Below are 21034 nucleotides of genomic sequence, written 5' to 3'. Positions count from 1 at the left end.
GTTGAAGACTCAGAATTTAAGTCAAACTGACTTAAAAAGGGATCCTCAGTGACGGGCGACAGGTCAGGGTTCAGCAGCAATGTCAGCATTAGATACAGACAGAAACCCCAGATACCCACTACAGAAACGAAGCATGACAGCAACCTCTTGACTCACACAAAAATGATCAAAGTTTCACATCATTACAGGTTACAGTGCGTCTCTCTCCTCTCTGCGGCTTACTCCCGACTGACAAGACAGAGATCCCAGCCAGGGATATAAATCACTCGATGACACACTTGACACATAGACCCTTTTCCTCTGCCGGGCATCCCATAATCAGGCTTAATGCAGCCAGCTCTTACGAAGCCTCAGGGTCTAATGGATAGAGATTTAATAAATGGTTATTGAAGGTAAATCTACTTTGGCACACCACAACCCCAAAAAAGGCTTAGAGAGACCATGCAAGCTGTGAGGCTAAAGTTAGCCGGCGGGAAGCCAAAGGTTGTCCCACCAGATGAGGCTCAGTGTGTCTGAAGACAGGAGGGTCTCGTCAGGGTGCAAACACAAAGGTATGCACACATACAGAGTGTGATGCAGAGGCGAACTGCACACCTGCCTACCATCATTCAGAATGAACTCTGATCTTTGTGAGCTGGGTAAAATCCCTCATTGTCCTGCGGGGACTATAATTTTGTTAACCATTAGAATAAAGCAGAATTTAATGCACGGTGGGGTTAATCTCTCCTTTCCATTTGATGGGAACATTTAAAATGTAGTTTTGTTTCCACACAAAGTACTCTGGCAACACGGATTTAGAGCAGCTGGATGTTAAGTATTGTTAAGGGGTTGACCTGTTATATAATACCAACAAAAATGATGGGAAGTGAAACTATTAAGGCTTAATACCACGCTGCTCTTGGACTACCCTGAGCAAATATGTTGCTGTTCATTAGCAGAGCTTAGAATAATGAAAATAAAACATTAGCAGTGATGAATTGTGTTACTTTAATGCTGAATTTATCACTTCCAGAACAACTGGAACCTGTTATGCAATGCCATTATGACTCATTATTTGCTGCTGAATGTTTGGCTGAACAGGAAACATGATGTTTAAGTGCCTCGACGTCTCAATTGAAGGAAATGAACTACCTGCTGCCTCGTAGCAGATCTGTGACAGGATGTTGCATACATGAGAGCAGCGAGGTGTACGTTTGTATGTCGGCTGTGTCTTTGAATGAAACAGATTGAAGGTTTAGTCCAGCTTAGACGGACAAATTACATATGCAGCAACTCCCTCTACTGGATCCTAGGTGGAATGGTCGCGAGGGAAAAAAACACGAGTTAATGTGTTTAAAGTTGACCTTGGGGATCAAATTACGGCAAAACCAACATTTCCCAGAGCGAAATTGAAATTTGTCGTGGAACTATGTGATAGAAAAATAAACACCATCAGCATCAGGAAGAGTTCAACAGATATTTGCTTTACAATAAAATAAGCTAACCACAGAAAAACCCTGGACATCCAGTTTTCCTTTTAAATAGCTTCAAGGTATGAAAAATCATCTTATTTTACAGTATCAGTATGAAGTAATGTATAAATGTATCCCAGCCCTTCTTTGAAGCTACAATATATGATGATAAGTAAAATATTACTTATTTATTAGTTGTCCTTTGTCTCATTTATATTTATACACACCAGCGAACAGTAAAGGGTAAATGAGGACAAAATTCTCCAGTTAAACTGCGACAGAAGCACGTGTAATTGCCTCGAGGAAATAACAACACTACAGTGTGACGTCACCATGTGTCTACTGTGCTGAAAGTCGTCAGCCTTACCTGTTTTTTTGAATCAGGGAAGAAACGTTGGCTGATTTCTGCTGGTCTTTATCTCAAACTTGGCAGAGTCTTGATAACAAGTCCATGAATGAATGATTGACTTATTTTTCTACCCCCTTCCCAGCCATGTGTCTCAGTGTTGCCTGCCTCTAAGAATGGATAATGCGTAGTTTCTCCTAGTAAGCAGACACAAATGAGCTTTATCATCTGTTAGTGGCTTTGCATGTATCAGTGCAGGAGATTACCTGTTCTTCAGAAGGAGGCAGAGCTCTGAATGGAGCAGGAGCGAAGGAAGGTATATTGATTTGGGAGTGTGCGGAGACCAAAAACAAAAAGAAAAATCGCAGGCAATGTCACTACGGAAAATTGAATTAAGCTGGGCCTTGATCAACAAGCGCTTCATTAAGCTCAAATGCAATTAAAGGAAGTTTAATTTGCTTTCTCAGATAATAATGTTGTTTCTTTGAGGTTCTTCTTTTAGGTTCCAGTCAAGCGGACACACAGAACCTACTCCTTTAATAATGTTACACACATACAGTATACTGTGTATTATACACATATAATGGAAGAAACAAAATGACTGAAAGACTGTTGCTACAATAAAACGTAGACGTGTGTGTGAAACATATTTTCTAAAAGTATTCTGGGTGTCTTAAAGGTTAGAGAAGCAAGATTGTGACTGAATAAATCTGCATGGGGGAAAGCTAAAGGAAGCGCTTACCTTTTCCGACCTCCGCTGACTTGCCCTTGAGCAAGGCCCTGAACGCCCTACCCCTCGACTGAAGTGAATGTGTTACTGTGACTGTGATCAGCGCGTTCCTGAAAAAGTAACCATCGCTCTCAGTGAACCCTCCCTGAATAAATTAAAATTAAAATTTTTTAAAAAGCCTGCCATAGATTAATTTAATTGCACGAATAAATCAATACATACAATATTCCCCTGGTGCAATGTGTACTGCTTTCTGCAGTTTTCTAGTTTTTCAGGATTTTTTTTTATTGGATTATTTCGGTTGTTATTGCTTCAGGGATTTTTTGGGTCAGTTTTACTTGTCTGAACAACGATTTTTTAAATGATGTGTTGTAAGTAATATAAGTATATCATATCTTATATTCACTAGGCAACACTTACATTATGTTGCTGAGAATGTGGCGGCAGTTTGGGTTTTTATTACGGATACAGAATTTACTGTTCACACACAATTTTTGGCAATTTCTCACACAGAGCAGCAGATACTGGACCTCAGAAAGCTTAACACATATAGAGATGATAAAGATAAAATATATTATGTATAACACACACTATACTAAATAGGCTACATATATACTTTATATACACTTAATCTATTCAGGAAGTCACACTGAGCTCAAGATCCCAATTACAAGTGAGACCTGTGTACAGAATACAATAAAATGATAATAACAGGAGAAGATTTAAATATACAATCATATAGACATCAGCATGACACATGCATTCTATAATGTCCTTGGTGCAAGTATAGAATAGAAAAAATATTCTCTAAAAATATGTTTATATATATATATATGCAGACAGCAGCTTAATATAAACAGATGCATTATAAATACACACATATACACATAATTTATTATTAATTTAATTTATTAGTCAAAATTCAAGCAGCTTCAAGCTATTTAAGGACAATCTGTGCTGCCAGGATTACGCAGCAGCAGAACACAATGTACTACAAACCTCTGACTATGTGAAACAAATCTCAGTGGGCACAGGTGCTCATACAGCAAAACGCTCCCACATTCAGCCACAAGAGGGCGCTCTGCACTCTTGTATGACCAGGGACTTGAACTTCGTGCCCGTCTCTTACTATAGGCTCACATAGTGGCTGTAAGAAACACAATGTGCTTTAGAACAGGTTGTCTGAGGTTAACTGCACGTCACATCCAACGACACCGCCTGAACCATGAGCACAAATCGGCACACATCACCAGAAAAGGTGCTCTTGTTTCTTTTACTACACCTTTTATTTGAGACACCTGCTTCACATTGAGCCTAATTAGCCTCAGTTGTTTTTAACCTGATAATTTGTACATTTTCTCGTGTGACTGATGTCATCAGTCGGGCCAGATGGGTTAAACAGCTGGAAAGCAGGTTGAGCTGAAATGACTTCCGCATGTGATTCTCTGGAAGGAGGAAGACACCGCTCAGGGAGGGGTACATGTTTCACTTTGTGCGCTGTTGTCTACTGTGCTGTGGGAGCCCTTCTTTGTTCCTGTAAAGTGGTTCGAGGCACCACCCCTGGCAAGGAAACCCAAACATTTCAATCTACAACGGAGCTCAAGTACTGAAGAGTGAAAAACACCAAACAAAGGCATCTCCGTCTGCTTTTGTTTGTGTGATCAGCAGTGACCTACAGCAACATAACAATGAAACTTGTGTGTTTTTCACTCAGCCAGTGTTTTTCCTGGTTGCTAAGGAAATAAGACTACACCCTCACCTGAGACCTCGGTGCTCCAGGTGTGTTAAGTCCCTCAGTACTGCAGAGGAGGGCAAACACACTCACCTGATATCAACCAGCATGCAGTTGGACAAATAGGCTAATGAAAACATTACATAAAGGGAGATAACATAGCACAAAGATGTTTGAGTGCTGACATTTCAGTCTCTCTCTCCAGACCAGACACACCGCCTGAACTTAAGGGCAGGAAGCGGTCTTTAGTGGTTTGTTATGAGTGGTTCATGTCAGGACATGTTCCCGATGCGCGTCCATGGAAGCACCTTGGGCTCCCCACATAATAAGCACTTATTAGGCATGACTGTAAAAACATGATTTGTGTGTCATAAATCTAACAAAAGGATACATTAAAAGATTTGTGGGACCGAGTCAATCAAAAACAGACTAACTTTAATTCATAAGATACTAATCCATGTTACATTTAGCTGTGGTTGTTGAGAATATAAACAAATATACGCATTGTTGTTGAATGCATACAACTTTTTATATATGTATATATATATATATATATATATATATATATATGCTGCATGAGTTGGACAAATTTGAAAAGGAAAAGGAACTTGTTTATTTCTTTAGTTACACTTCCCATAAATTATCCATGATTCTGCATGCTGAGCTCCTTTTTCCATTTCATGCCACTTTGAAGTTCTTCTCTGATACATTTCAGGGGAAATGTTTCAGTTTTTACTCAACTACTGATGTGAAAAAAAATACTTTATTGATCCCCTTGGGGGAAATGGGTACTTTATAGTTGCTGCTTCTAAAGTAGAAATATCACACTGTAGATGTAAAGAGGATAGAGAGGGACACATGAGTAAGTATAAATAAAATTACACAAGTACTCCAAATAAAAAAATTTGCATTAAAAAAATGAGCATTAAAACTATAATATGTGACAACTGTATATAATGTAGTTGAAAGTAGCGCAACCTCGACCAGCTGAAACACTGAAATGCATCTCGCACATTGATGCATCAGCAGATCAGTCTTTTGCACAGTGCATACAGCACATTACATTCCTGCTCACCTATACAGTATATTCTGCGATATGGTTTAATGGCTCATTCTGTATGTTTGTTTATCTTTGTATGCATATACTTTCGCTGCACTTTACATTATCTGGCTAGATACCAAACTGCACTTTGTATGCAATGACAATAAAATCTGATTGTCTAATCTTGTAGTGAATGTACTGTATATGACGGTGAAAAACGTACTTTGCTATCTAAGATAGCCAATAGCTGATTCAACGTTCATTTATCCGTCATTCTACAACACAGGGTTGTACAACAAAATTCAAGTTATAGTCCCTTTATGCTGCACAAGAAAAACACATTTTCATGGCGGAGTGTTGAGGATGCGTTCAGGAGTCTCATGGCCTGAGGAAAGAAGCTGCTCCGTAGTATTGTGGTGCAGCAGCAGATACATTTGTATGTTTTGCCAAATAGCAGCAGGGTGAATAGACTTGACTTTTAGTAACCTTTGGTCTCTGCAGACATCTCACCTCACCAATATCACTGATCCTCAGTAGATGGGTACCAATGATGATCTGCAGAGCCTTCCTGTCCTGGCTTTTCATTGCACCTCTGTCAAAGTTGACGAGAACTCACCGAGACTCAACCTTAAGTTTCCTTAAGTCGAGTCTTTTTCTGTGCTTTTTTTTCTAGGAATCCAAAACTCTTGCTGAGCCTTTAAAATGTCAAAATAATAATTTAGCTCTTCAAACCCCATTTTAATAAGCAGGTAATGTAAGATGCATACAGTTTGTATAAATAATATGGAGTATCTTTTTAAAACTAGAGGAGGAAGTCCCCTAGTAGGGGGTGGAGTCTCAGTAGAGTCCACCAATGTCAGAAAGAGGATGTTTACCATGTCTGGGGCTCGAGAGGGGCCGGAGTGTGTTGATGTGCAAAATTGCATAAGCAGCAGTGTTGAGCCATGGGTCTTCCTGAGGGTTACGGTAACACTGATGCTAAGATTTGTTTGCTAAGATGTTTATAGGAGTGGTCCCTCTTCACACTGTTGTCAGCACAAAATGGATTTTAAGGAAGTAGGCGTGGCAGACTACAGGTCTGCCTGTGCCCTACAATTGACTGTCGAACACTGTGGCAGGCTTGTGCACACCCAGCTGTCTGCTTCTGCTGGCCGACTGGCCCACTGCACACCACTAGAGCAAAACCTTTCCTGGAAACCCGTCCCCAGGGAGAAACGCATTCCATGGATATCCTGCTTGGTGCTGCTAAACGGCTGACCGTGTACATATCTCTATTCAGCCCCTCATTGAGTGCATGCTGGCGTAAGTCGTTTCAAAGACTGACCTGGGGCCCACACAGAGGTTAACAGGGAATCCATATGCTGCAGTGGGGCTGTTAAACAGCAGCTCTCTTGACCTGCAGGAAGTTACTAAACCACTGACTCCATTTCACAAGAAGTCATACTGAACTGAACAGTGGCTCCTTCCTTTGATCGGAGGAGTTTCATAAACCTCCATGTTTGTGATTGCAGCATTTGTGCTGTCGGGCGGGGGGGAAGCACGTAAGCCTTTCCCAGGGAGCGGTGAAGCAGATCTTTCTCACTGGAGGAGGGGATGTTGAGTCCTGCTCTCAGCTGCGTAAACTTCCAGAATCAACTTATAGTCCAACATCCAAACAACCAGATGTGGGATTCACACTCGAGAGCCTCATTTCCCACCACACTTTGCCTGACCTTTAAAAGAACCGCCATGAAACGGATCAGAAAAAGATCGTACTTGCCCTCCAGTAACACTCTGGAGATGCGAGAGACGGGAACAGACAGCCAGACAGACAAAAAGCACAGAACTGCTGACCAACACAACTCACACCAGGAACCGAAGCCACATGATACAGCTGTCTCTGTGTCAGACCATGACCACAGTTTAATAGATGAAAATGAATGTCAGATTCGGATGTAAACACGCAAAATCAATAGTCATTGCTGTGATTGTTTGATTACCTCTGCAGCCAAAGAGCTGCTGTGAGCGGGAGTACTGAACATAATGAGGGAAAAACCGTCAATATTTTTTCAGTGCTTCGTCCGAGCACAGGCTGTTAATGCATGTGAGCTCTGTATAATCCACAGAGACGTGTCCATGACTGGGTCATACATAAAACACAGCATCATCTTTAACGAGAAAAACCATGAACTCTGTTTATTCTGTTCCAGTCTCAAGAGTCACCAGAACACATGGATGTGGCTTATTGTGCTGAGTTAGTGTAAAAGTATACATCACAATTAGCTCATTTCAATCTGATTTCTTCATCTGAATAAAATAACTAAACTAAATCTGCAGTCAATAAAGCTGCGTCGATGTTTCCAAAACCAAAAGCTGGAGATAACCATTCATCGCGTGGCCACAAATGGATGTGGTTTAAACTGGAACACTCATAAGAAGAATAATTAATAATCTGAAGCGCCACTAGTTTTGCCATATGTATCACAACCCACAATATAAAAGAGTTGGATGAAACGAACGTCACACCATCGGCTTGGTTTGTACCTTACTGATGATTTGACTAAACATTTAAAAGTTGCCGTGAGAGAGGCACAAGGTCAGGGAGGTCACTAAAAGCTAATCACTATAAACATACATACTGTATGAATGTAGAATCTGTAGGCAAGGGACAATCTGTTGGCGACTGACCATATACATGAGAGGGGGCTTCGGTTGCATGTTGGTAAACATAAAGAGTCTGTGGAGAGCAGAATAAGCAGGACGCTTTGGCTGAAATGCGTTCTCAGAACCCATCAGCCATCGCCTGACAACGATTTTGCGTTAATTAGCTTTTTTTTTAAAATCATTTATTGAATACATATACAGTTAAATGATCCATTATCCAGATATCCGGTTGCTACACTGACAGCTCAGAAACACTGCCGTTGTCCCCAGAGGCTAAATGGTTACAACTGATGGGTTCTGGGGGGAAAAAAATAGGATTCAGGATTAGTTTTCTTAATAATCTGCACAATTAAAGTTAATAATTTGACCATAAAGCGTGGCACAAAAATGGCAAGCTTAGAAGGAATCAACGATGGAGAGGATTCATCCTCTGAAGAGCATGACGGTGCTCAGTAAATCTCATTGCAAACCTTTATATTTAGTGGGTGAAATACAAATGAAGTAGTTGTCAAGACACCTCTCTTTAGAAGAGTGTGTTGCACAGGCTAACAATATCACCATCTCCCTAAAACATCAGCAACAGACACACATGCATCTAAGAAAGTAGACTTAGGCCGACAATAAAAATTTTTCAATCCAAATGAGAAACTAATAATAAGTTGCATGGATGCACCATGTTGAGACACACAGTTGAAATTGGTTTAATTCTCTTGGCGAATAATCTTCTAAGACCTGCATGAAGTGTGTGAATACAATAACAGGCAATTTCAAAACTATTCTCACCTCTCAAATTTAATTAAACCGAAACCCTAATCACTGTGTTTATGTGCGTGTGACGAGACAAAGCCCTACAGCCGCGACATGGAGAAGAAACACCTGTTTGATGACGGAAATTGGATTGTCAGTGTCTCTGAGCAGGAGACAAAGAGTCAGTGAGGTTCTCATCTCCTCATTGATTGTCCAGTGTGTGTTACAGACCATAAAAGCCCAAGTGGACAAGCACCTGTCTAATCCTGCTGATCATAGCAGCATTGTCATTATCTATGGGCTCTTGCCTGTGACTGTAATTACAACTGCCTTGGATGATCTGAAACACAGATGGTGGTGGGAGACTAAGCGAAGGGCAGTAATCGGTTGGGGCTGCGGGAACAGACAAATCTTTAAATACCTGCGCTGACGGAGGCTAAACACTCGAATCATTGAATCTGGTCAGGAGTGGCCAGTCTGTATTGTTGAGGTAGCCCCTTCAGCTGTGTTACAGTTGTAGACATGCATCTAGTCTGATGGACCTGAAATGCAGTTAATCAAATAAGGCCACTGAGTCATTGAATCACGTGAAGTCATGCGCTCTTGGTGTTCATTAACCTTTTCAACCTTGCTGAACGCAGCCATCATTCGAGACATGCTGTGCATCCAGGCGTCACCCGAAAAGCCAAGGAATCAAAAAATGATCAGATAAATGTTGGCAGTGAATGTCTGCACACATCACGGTTATGTTGAAAAGTTCGCATTTCTTTATGTTGCAACTACAGCTTCTTTCGGTTCAACTTTCAATTTTAGGTTGTGACAGCTCTGTGCTCTCTCTTCTCTTTCTCTCTGGTAAGGTTTAGGCAAGAGAACAACTTGGTTAAGAGTAGGAAACGTGATCATGTTTTGGCTTAAAACACCTGCTTTTGTTGCCACGAACGCTGCAGGAAAATCTCCTGATGTCTTCTTAAAAATATCCAGCGGTGTCGCGCTTACAAATGTTGAAACGCCATCGCAAATAACATGTTACAGGTGCAATATGGAAGACTTGGCGTTGAATTCATACTCAAAACAAGAGGAGGGGAAGATTATCACCAGAACAACCTCTAACTGCTGCTAATTGTAGCTACTAAAATTGGCTCACTAAGCCATGCAGCTAGCGGCCTGGACTAGGAGCTCGGTGCACCTGGGATGTATTGGTGTTGGTGTGGTGGACACATACTGCACCTTTACGTAACTGCCATCCCCTCCAGCTTCTGACATTAAAGTCAGCTCCTATACACATAGGCCTCAAGAGATGTGAATATGACACGTTTATTAGAAATGTCAATATTGCACATACTGGACATACAAATGATTGAAAGATAGAAGGCCAACATTTAATCAGGATCCAAAAGTTAGTCTTGGTTTTGACCCCAAGTATAGTTTCGCTGACTCCCTGTTAGAGCCGCATATACAGGCGTCTCAGTCATGAAGTTTCATTTGAGCCTTTTGGTCTGCACGTTTCTGCTGAGATTAAACCATTTCCCTTGAGAACACGCTGTTTCCTCACACTCACAGGAAGTAGGGTTTGGCTGAGGTAACTCTGACGTAACACAGAAACTCCCTGCAGCAAAGTGTGTACTGGGATGATTGTGTGTGAAGCACCTGCAAACTTTGTGAGAGGGATCATAAAATGGATTTATGACAGTCACACAAAATCAGCAGCTCCCTGCTTTAAAGTTAAACTGCAGCAGGTTGAGTGAAGCTTTAGGCTCAGTTGATTCTTGACCTCGGAGATGGCAGGTGACAAAACAATCTTGACTTCAGCAGACCGAGTTTGTTTTTGTTTTCTGAGGTCAAGCATGAGCTGTCAAGTTCAACTCCTGGGGCCATTTTAATGGAAACCGAGAACACTCATCCCACCAACGAGGCCTGTGTGACAGTCAACTTAGCGGATCTCGGGTTGTGCTTGTTTATTTCAACTTTATTTTCTCGTCTTACAGCGGAGCTTACGTAACATCACACATGGACATCATTTTTAGTGATCCCGCAGGATGTTTGGTTTGGCTTCTGAAATCGTGCATCATCCAGAGGCGAACGCCTCAACTCTTGCGCCTGTGGATCCAGGTGTGGAGGAGGCCTGCAGTCACCGTACGGGGAGAGGATGAAATAAGAAAAGTGTCAGGTTCAACCCGTATGACTGAGCGTCTCTCGCATACCAGATGCATGTACAGCACAGAGATTGGGCTCCTGCAGCATGCTTTTTCAGGGCTGTCTGAGTTGTTTAACTGTTGCTGACCTACATACAACATTGCCATGTCAGCCCTCAAAATCAGCCTGCCCATAGATCCTCCAGACAGGAGACTCCCACAGAACATAGCAACAGAAACTCTCCTCCCACCTCTCTCCCCTCCCTCCCTCCCTCTGGAGCTATGCAGGCCAGGCTCTGTAGCTCTCCAGCCTCACTGGGCTCCAGGATTGGGGGAAGGGACTGAGTTAACATATGGCTTATTGTGCATTGTGGGGCTACTCTTTCAGCTCATCAACAACACTGGCTCTCCTCCTCCTGCTGCTGCAGAACTGTGTTGGAAAATTGTTGCTTCCTGTCTGTGCACAAAAAAAAAAAAAAAAAATCACCCTTCAGTTCAGCTTCTGACACCAAACTCCCCCCAAAAAACGTGCACCGGCTGAGTTACTGTGATCAGGAGTCAGCTCTCACCACCTTTAATAACAACGTGTGTAACACTTGCAAGTGGTAATCACTTTGGCTGCAACACCCCGCGGACAGCTGGTTGGAGAATGATGACTACCTGTTTTATAACCATGTTTGCTCTGGAGGGAAATGTGTTGCTGGCACAGTTCGTGGCTCCGTTGCGTGTCTAGCAAAGCGGTGCGCCACAGTTTGGTGACGCAAGGAGAGCTATTAATATCTCAGGGACGGGATGTTCTCGCTTCAGCATCGGGGTCACTCGAGGATAAACAAGTCGCGTCCCCTTGTAGACGTCGCAGTTACGGCGAGCGACGCAAAGAAAGAAAGAAAGAAAGAAAGAAAAAAACCCGGGAAGTTTTGAGGGAGACGATGCAACTTCTCACATTTAGTCTAACGCGCCCCCCGCCTCCCTCTCCTCCTCCTCCTCCTCCCCGCACCGGGCGCATCCCCTGCGGTCAGCCTGCCTCACGCATGCACCGCTCCAGTCAGTGTGGAGCCTCGCCCACATGTGAACCCGGTGACTCCTGGTCGAGGCGCTGAAAACAGTCATATGATGTAACAGTGCCTCTTTGGAAATCGGTTATGTTTTGAAATTCAACCTCGTTATTTTTTTATTTATTTAAAAAAAAATGTTTGCCCCCCTTTCAACTCCCTGCGCGCACCGCACGGGGTTTTAATTACAGGCCGCTCCTAACGCGTCTTTTCTTTTACACATTTACTTTATTTACAGCTAATAAAGTTAAAGAGAAGATAAGGACACGTCAGGGGTTTCCTTCAAAGATGCACACGTCTGAAAAAAACAAAACAAAAGGAGAACTTTCAAAGTCAGATTGAAGTGAGGACACATGAGACACACACACAAAAAAAGTCTTGATGTTTATTTATGTCAGCCAGTGGTCTAATTGGTAGTCTGGCTTTAAGTACAGAGGAGCTCATAGTAAAGCGTTTTCCAAGAAGACCTATAAGACCGAGCAGTTCTTTTGAGGATAACTGAAGCTGCTTTTCATTATTTTTTTTGGGCACCAAAGATATTTCCCAAAACACAAAATAAAAAATTCAGACACGTCACAGAACAGACTCAATTTTGAGAAGTGTATTTTTAAGAATTTCCTTTGTGATGCAAAGGAGGTCAGACAGTCTGGGTGCAGCTACAATGGATTTAAACTGAGTCATCTGTGAACATAAACCACTTCATTATGGAACAAGGGCATGTTTTAAGGAGCCGTAACCATTAATTGTTTAATTAACACAAAATTAATTGGCAACTATAGCTGATTTATTGTTCGAGTCGTCTGTCGAGCAGAACAAAATGGCACCGGCTCCCGCTTCTCTCTGTTTCCTGTTCATGTATGTTGAGTGTTTTTGAGTGTGAGCTGCTCTGTCTGATAAAAGTATTTATTTATTTATTTATTTATTTTTTTACATTTTATTGACTAGATTCAAGATTCAGGATGATTATTGTCACTCCGGTTGTGCAAGCACACTCGTGTGAAAGGATTTGGCTGAGAGGCTCCACGAGAGACATTGTAAATAAATAGAAAATATTGTATAAAGAAATCAAATCAGGGTATAAAAGCAGTAAAGTAAGCGATAAAGGTGTAGAGCAATAACATGTAGAGACGGGATAGAATAGGTTGGGAGGGTTACCTTAAAAATATATTCTGATACAGTTACTAAAATGTAGATTAAAGTGATGTAACCTGATTACTTTCCGTTACCTTTGGATTACCTCAATACCAAACATATGCAAATAAAGACAAGAGAAGAGAAATGTCAACAATACATATATATATACAGCAATAAAAACAAGTATATAGTATATATAGTATTGCAGCAGTAATGAATCGATTAGTAAAGAAAATAATCAATCAGCCCTCATGGTTTCCACCAGGTCAAGTGTCTCAGTGTATTTTCCGTGTATTGTTGCGGTGTACTCTGTGCAGTCTCGAGCGTGCTGCAGGTTTATTCCTCGTGGCTGACCTGCCATTTAAGTGCTTCTGTTGAATGGCCTTAGAAAAGAGACCCTCAGCTCTTTAGCATCAGCACCAGTTAATGCAGCGCCTGCGGACTCACCACCCAGCTGAATGGCGTATTTCACAGTCAGGTCCCCCCTCACCAGTGCCTGCGAGGCACATCCCTCCCCGACCGCTGCACTGATCAATGCATTCTGAATGGGGCCACTACTGACCAGCAAATGGGTGCGAAAACAAAACTGTGTCCGCTTCACTTTGCTCTTTTGAGCTGTATTGTGTGCAGCGGACAAAGCCACCACGCTGTGATGTGAAGGAACAATGATGGCAGTACATAGTCACGGCTCAGCCTAAGGGTCAAATGAGTGACGTCGCTCCTAGCTTGTGATTATGAACTCAGCTCTACATGCATGGCGGTCGTCACTTTCACGTCATAGCGTAGGAAAGGGCAGTTGTGTTGAGAAGGCGCCTTCGTGTTATGCAACAGACTCTCCAAAATGTTCTGTCAATGAGTGTTGGGCAGCACTGTGTTCTGTGGTGGTGTGGCGGAGAGGCTGCACCAAGGCGGGGGAGGCAGGCAGGCGGGATTAACATACTGGTGAAAAAGGCTGCCTCTGTTGTGTGGCTGAACATGGACAGCCTGGAGGCACAGGCAGAGGGAGGAATGACGACCAAATTGATTTCCATTTTAAACAACACCTCCCACCCTTCTGTGAACTCATGTAGCTTTCAACTTTCAACCTCCAACCCCTTCCTACAAGGTGCCTCACGGAGCCCCTTTGAGTCCTCCTTTGTGCCATCAGTCTTCACAGCGTTACTCGTCCCCCCCTTCCAGTCTCAACTGTCTGGTGGTAGCTGGAGGTGGACACATGCATGGCAGCGCTTATTCAAACTGTACCTGGACTGATTTCAGCTCAGTTAGTGCACATAACATTTTCTTTATATATGATTCCTCCGTATCAACAGCTTGTACAGGTATGCACTTGCCTAAAAATACAAGCTGTTTACACATGGCTTTTACAGGACACCTGTGAACTGAACATATGATAATCTGCACTTGTTAATGTGAATACTTGATGTATTTATAGCCACTGAAGGCAATAAAGGATTTATTTATAGCTATATAAATGTACTACAAGGAACCTTTAACCCGTTATGAAACATTCTCAGTCTTGTACTGAGGCCTCTGTACGACCTACATAAGCAAACGAGACCATCAGCGGGAACATTGGCTATTTCTATGTGGTTATTCATAATGGCTGCCACCGGGTCAGATCTGGTGTCTCGCAGCCTGAGGAAAGCTGCTCTGTAGTCTGCTGGTACAGCACAGCATACTTCTCTTTTGCTAGATTGCAGCAGAACAAGTGGCTTATAACGTACCATTTTATGTTGGCCTCCCTACCGAGCTCTACCTTGCTGTTTGCTTATTATTATTATTATGAAGACCGAACCTTATTAGGGAATGTTGGAAACAAATTTAGTGCTAAACAGCGTAAAATGACACATGTATTATACATACAGTATACAGTGTGTTCATTAGTAGGCTTTAGTTGTGCTTTTAGATCAATTTTATTTACTGTTGGACCTAGATAGGCAACCTGTTTCCCCCTATTTCCAGTCTTTATGCTCAATCGCACTGATCTTCTCTCCTACACCACAGCAAGAAAGTCATGAGTGTTTTCCCCAAAATGTCCAGCCTTTCTTCCACTCAACATAGCCCTGATGGACTTTCCAAGATCAAATGACTAAACTGATCAGCAAGAAGCCTTCTTGTGGTCGGAAAACTTCTACAAACTAAAGTAGGTAACTGACTCACGGCAGTCATGGCTGAGTAAACCTTGATAATTCTTCAGGATAAGATGGAACAGGAGCGGGGCCACGTGATCTTATTTGTAATCATTTGGCTTTCTCTTAGTTCATGTTTGCACTTTGTGTGTCTGCGGGAAATGTCATGACAGAGTCTTAGTGATAAGCGCCCAATAACGCTGTAACAAGTATATCCTGCTAAACAGCAGCCAGGTCACACTTTGTTACAATAACATGTAGTTTGGACTTGTTTTCGCGTCTCACCTTCGCCTGACTGACTCATGTGACCTCACGTGACTACTTGTGCATTCATTCCTGAAGTACCTGGTGTTCTTTTCACTCTTCAGTCAAAAGAACAAGGAACAACATTTCAGTTTCACCTGTAGCCTAGTGAAACACCAGCACATGTGAACCACAGAGAGGCTCGTGAGGTGGGTGTTTGCTGTTGACTTACATGAACGTGTTTACTCTTTTAACACCTGTACAACGGCTTCGGTCTGAGTAATCCTCTGTTCTTCTACACAGGTGAAACTGTAGCCTGTTTTCTCGTCATTAGTCATGGGGCCCAACTGTTGTGTGACTAACGATGAGTAAGCTTTGCAGCGCAACAACAAAGAAGAGAGACGGCATAATAATAATAAGTAACCACGCGACAGCGCCTTATGTTCTGTATCAGTTTATCTGTGAAAGTGTCTCTGATTTCCATGAAACCACTAGTTCAGTCTTGTAATATTCTCCTAAATCTAATAACAGATAATGACAGATGACATTTGCAGACAAGCTGGCTCCACACCAAACCAACCCTAAGTGCTTTATTACTTCTGTTCTGATAAGAGTTGGTTACTTTTGTTTTCGGGGAAGTTTGAAAAGTTTTGGCCTTACAACTTTACTGGATTAAAGGAATCCCAGCAGGAAGTTATAGTCAATAAATTAACTGGGTTTATGAGCAAAGTTGCATTAGAAAGAAAAACAACATAATACAATTGTAGCCATGTTAGTAGTGATACATTAACTTTTAGCATAATGTAGAGCCATCAACAGGTCCAAACTTCAAGCTGTCCAATACTTTGGTTTATGACCAAGTACCTGCAACACTAAGTGAACTCCTTATGAACTTAGTTGCACTTTGTCCGGAGTAGCCTACTAATTAGCCAGTATTAGCATGCAACCACGCTAAACCAAGATGACAAACATGCAGGGTGTGCCGTCAGGAGAGGCAACGAGACCAAATGTTTGGGGCACCCCAAAAAAATCTGGGTAAAGGGGTCCTGATGGCAGCTAATGTTGGCACATTTTGCAAAGACTGGAGAGAAAATCACTAACATGTTATATTTCATTCCACCAAATTTGTGGAAAACTAATGATATAATAAACTCAGGCTTTGTGCTTAGTGCTAATTAACAATTATTAGCATGCTAACACACTAATGCTGCCTTCAAATAAAGCTTATGAGCTCGTGGTTAAGAAATAGAAAGTCACGTAGTGTCGCATGGACACTGCTGATAGGCAACTGCATCTAGAAGCCACCGAGGCTAACAATTTAGCACGCTAATGAGCGGGTAAAGTAGTGCAGGAAATGCAAAGGTATAGGAAAAATGATTTCCCTCAGACATATTATAATTATCTGCCTACTGAAATTATTATAAAATAACTTTTTGTCCTCCAAAAAAATGTGCATCCATGGCCTCCACCATTTTCTGAAAACAACTCATGAACTCATGATGACTCTTCTTGTCAAAATAATAAACATGACCCTGATTGAGGGCAGCATAAGATGGCGAACATGATAATCATTCCTGTTTAACATCTGTGTGATGGCACCGTTGTGAGCATCAGATAAGGATTTGTTTTGTTTAAAGAAAGTCTAGTCCTGGGAGTAGGACTGTGTCACTGGTTAGACCAAACATGAAGAAAAACACGACTATGCCAACACTTAACGACGGCTTGTTGTCTGAGTCAGTGTTTAACCCAAATGCGGGGATCAAACTCCGGTCATAAGCCAGAGGTCAGCTCCCTCCACTGAACATCAGCGCCTGCTGCGGTGAAGAGAAAACTCTGCCAACAATCTAAATCCACTTGTGGTGTTTTGTGCTTTTATAGTTCTTTGTTTTGTTTTTTCTATCTGCCTTGAGAGCGTGGCCTTGACACAGCGGTCCAGCCTGATTGTTATAGTGGTCAGGCTGTCCTGTGCTTAAAGAGGATCGCTCCCATTACAAACAGAAGTGAAGAGGCCAATCAAAGTGCTGTTCCTGCCTGAGAACTTTATGTCAGTGCCAGACAGTGTGGTGTTTGGACACTGCGCACTGGGGGTTGGTGCTGGGATTTGGGAACGTACAAAAGGTCTCTTGAATCATCACATTGCTGCAGCTACAGAGAGAGAGAGACACTTCACTGTTTCTCTCCGAGTGATTTCTTTTTTTTCAAACGATCACTTCTACAGCTGCTTATTACCTTTGGAGAGGTTCGGTTGTATAAGCTGCAGCTGATTTCCTCACTGTCTCTTTTGGCCTTCTCGTGCTTGACACCCGGTGGGAGTTGATAAACACTTGCAGTTTCTACACAGCTCTGGGAAATAACCCTGTGAAAGAGGAACCATGCCCTCTTGTCGTGCTCTCGTTAGAAAAGATCGCCAAAGCACCACATGAAACACAAGAACACCACGTTTTTGTGGTGAAAGAATATGTAAAATAATACAGCCAGATGGCCTTCTGAATGCCACATCGCCTTGCTGACACTGAACACTGGGAACTTTCTAGTGGGGGCCTTTGTGCACAGTGCTGAAAGTGTGCATTCATTCTCACAGGAGAGCATCAGCTGCTGCAGGAAAGCAGGTCTTATCCTGCATTGGCAGAGTGCAAATTTATTCTTATTCTTAATAAATTTGCTTAAATGGACTGTTAATTGGGATTTGAGCTTGATAAATAAGAGATGAAATGCTGCAGCACTGATAACAGAGAACATCGCGTGCAAAGCGACATTTTGTTGAGACAAACGCATCCTGAGAAACTGTTTTTGACATGAAGAGCGGGGTTAAATCGGGCTGGATGTTAACAGGGACATTCAAGCGCGACCTTGCTGCTAATCAATAGCATCAGCTGGTTTGTTTTCAGTTGAGACTGTGTAGCTGGTGCCATGCTATTTTCCACACCAGGCTGGCCTCTTCGTGCTTAAATCTTAAATTGGAAACAAATGAAAAGTTGGCTTGTTATGGCTTGGATGTTCATACTGACTGTGGTGGTCTGCTGGTTTTCAGGGTTTGCAGTAAATTTCGAGTTCGCTGAAAGGAAGCTACCATCTTCTGGATAATGTACAAACAGTTGATGTCGCAATGAGAATATTTCTCTTGAAAATGGGTTTTATCAAGCGTAAAACCCACCGTGACACCACCAATTGGTTGTTAAAGTTTGTTATTACGGCTGTCGCGTCTATTTTTTTGGAGCCAGAGGTGACCATATTCAGATTAGAGAGTGGAGCTGGGAAGGATATCCTGATTGGATCTGACTGAGAACCCAAGGACAAGGCAGCCATTCCCTAAAACGTACCCTGCTTTATCATCTATTTTACTCTAAATGGTACGATAATTTAAAAGATGAACATCATGCTGCATTGTAGAAGACTTTAAACTAGCGAATAAGATAATAATCTTATCAGGAAACTGTTTACTGAGGTAAGAAATCAAGTAGGAAGAAGGGTCATTTTCTCATAAGCTTACATGCAATCGTACCTCTTTTTGAAACCAGTGGAGTTGCATAGAAAGAGTGCAGGTTTGAGGGACTTATTTTGACTTCTCTTTTCAGACCTGAAAGCTTCGACCATGTACAGTCAGTGGTCATAATGTCTTTCTTGAGCCGCCAAGGCAGCAGTGCAAATGTGACGCAACTTCTCTATTTCTGTCTTCATATACGCATTTATACATTCAACCTAACTGTGTATTACAAAAGCACTCTGCTAAGACTGCAGTACAGTAAGAAGAAGGCTGAGCTCACAAGCTACAGAGAAATCTGAACTAGTGTATCAGTTATTACAATTGTCATGTTTACACCATCATCCCTTCTCTGACTAAGATGTAATTAAAAGCCTTTGAGAGGCTGTGAAGAAGAATTATTTTGCCTGTGTGGAATCTCAGCAGGCTAAGCCAATAATTTGGCAGTTCGAAGCGTTCGAGCACTCTGCTGGTTCACTGTCTCGCTGGCGAGAGGCCCCAGAGTGTGCTGATGGCTCCAAGAAGGTGACACAATAATATTCAAAGTATCACAGACATCCTGTCGATGATGAACTGCAGCCCATTTTGCAGAGTAGACAACTCACTTGCCTCAGAAGAGTTACTTTCTGGACTTGTGTGCTTTTCATTAACATTTCTTCATTTGGGATTGGATTATATGTAACAGGAGGATTCAATATAGCGCGACGGCTTTTATTGAAGATCCGCGTCATCACAGTGGCAGACATCAGGCTGTCTGAGAGGCAGGGGCAGAAACAAATAAAAAGGGCACCAGCGCACAGAGATTCATGATGCATTTATGGTGACATATTTCCAAACCCTGGTTAAGATTAAAATTGTTTAATTATGTAACTGAGATTTAAAGTTCATGGACCACACCGCTGTACTAAAAACTTGCAGGGAACTATTTCAAGCCAAAGCATGTAATAGACCCGACATCTACTGTGTCAGTGCCACATTTTGCCTGAAATTGGCTTGAAATGTACAAGTTTTCATTACACGGTGAAGTTAGCTATACGACTTTCAAAATCGAGCTTGCTGAGAAACTTTTCGGCTCAAGTTCACAGTTTGGTTTTGGTGCCTAAAACTACTCGTCTGGGTTGAGGAGAAGATCATGACACGTGATGTAAACTAAGCACGTTATGTAAGTTAACTTACAGGATGTACACGAGTTATAATAAGTGACTCTGACTCTTGGTTTCACTTTGGACACAAACAGCAGTCTCCTGGGTGAAAGTCCATTGTTTGACCTATTCCACCACCCTAACTTCCTCCTTTTATGCTATGTTTGGGAGTGCACATACATACACAAGTGTACTTTCACACCTAGGTGAGGCAAACCGTGACACCAACATGGTGGACTGACAGGATGTGAGACTGAGCTGACTATGAACTGTTTAACCGTTTAGAGTCATTAACATAGGGGCCAACTAAACTCCTAGCATGCAGGGAGGCCTATATGGCACTGCTTGTGTTTTCTCCATTTTAGAAGCTGTGTTGCACATTCAGTGTTGAAAGATTTCAGAGCAACCTGCGACTGACAAAAACAAGCTCTTTTGGTGGAGGTAACTTTGATGGTTGGAGTTGCCCCGATGGATTATGTTGCAGCCCGGAGAATGAATAAAAATAGAGAGCCCTTCCGGTTTCCCCCATGGGACCTTATTTTGGAAAGACTTTGTATGGTAGTGAATGGAGAAAGGCAAATACCATCTAGTTTTGTGTGAAACCGCTCAGTGAACTTTACCATCTCGCTCAACACACATCACCAACACCAACATGGCCGCCAACTCTGCACAGAAAAGGTACTGAAAAAGATGAAAATCACATTAAATCTGTTCATACTGACAACTGCAGTCATGTGAAAGGAACGTTTGTCAGTTCTGTTTGCTGCTAATATACAGGACCAGCTCAATGAGGTTTAGGTTTAGGATTTTGGTGACGATCGACGAGACGACGTCACTAACGTGACTGCTGGCTGTGTTTATAGTCTTTATGATTACGTATTTTCACATTATTATATTTCATCAGTTTATGACAATGTACAACTTTCTCAAGATGAAAATTTACCTTTTAAAATTGATCATATGTGTGATTCATGGCACAATTCAAGCAGGATCGAAGCACTGGTTTCCCATCAACTACATCTGTCGTGAG

The sequence above is a fragment of the Pagrus pagrus genome (genome assembly GCF_965226575.1).
Source record: "Pagrus pagrus genome assembly, chromosome: 10".
In the NCBI taxonomy this organism is placed as follows: Eukaryota; Metazoa; Chordata; class Actinopteri; order Spariformes; family Sparidae; genus Pagrus; species Pagrus pagrus.
The sequence above is the reverse complement of the archived record's forward strand: the minus strand, read 5'-3'. Positions refer to the sequence as shown.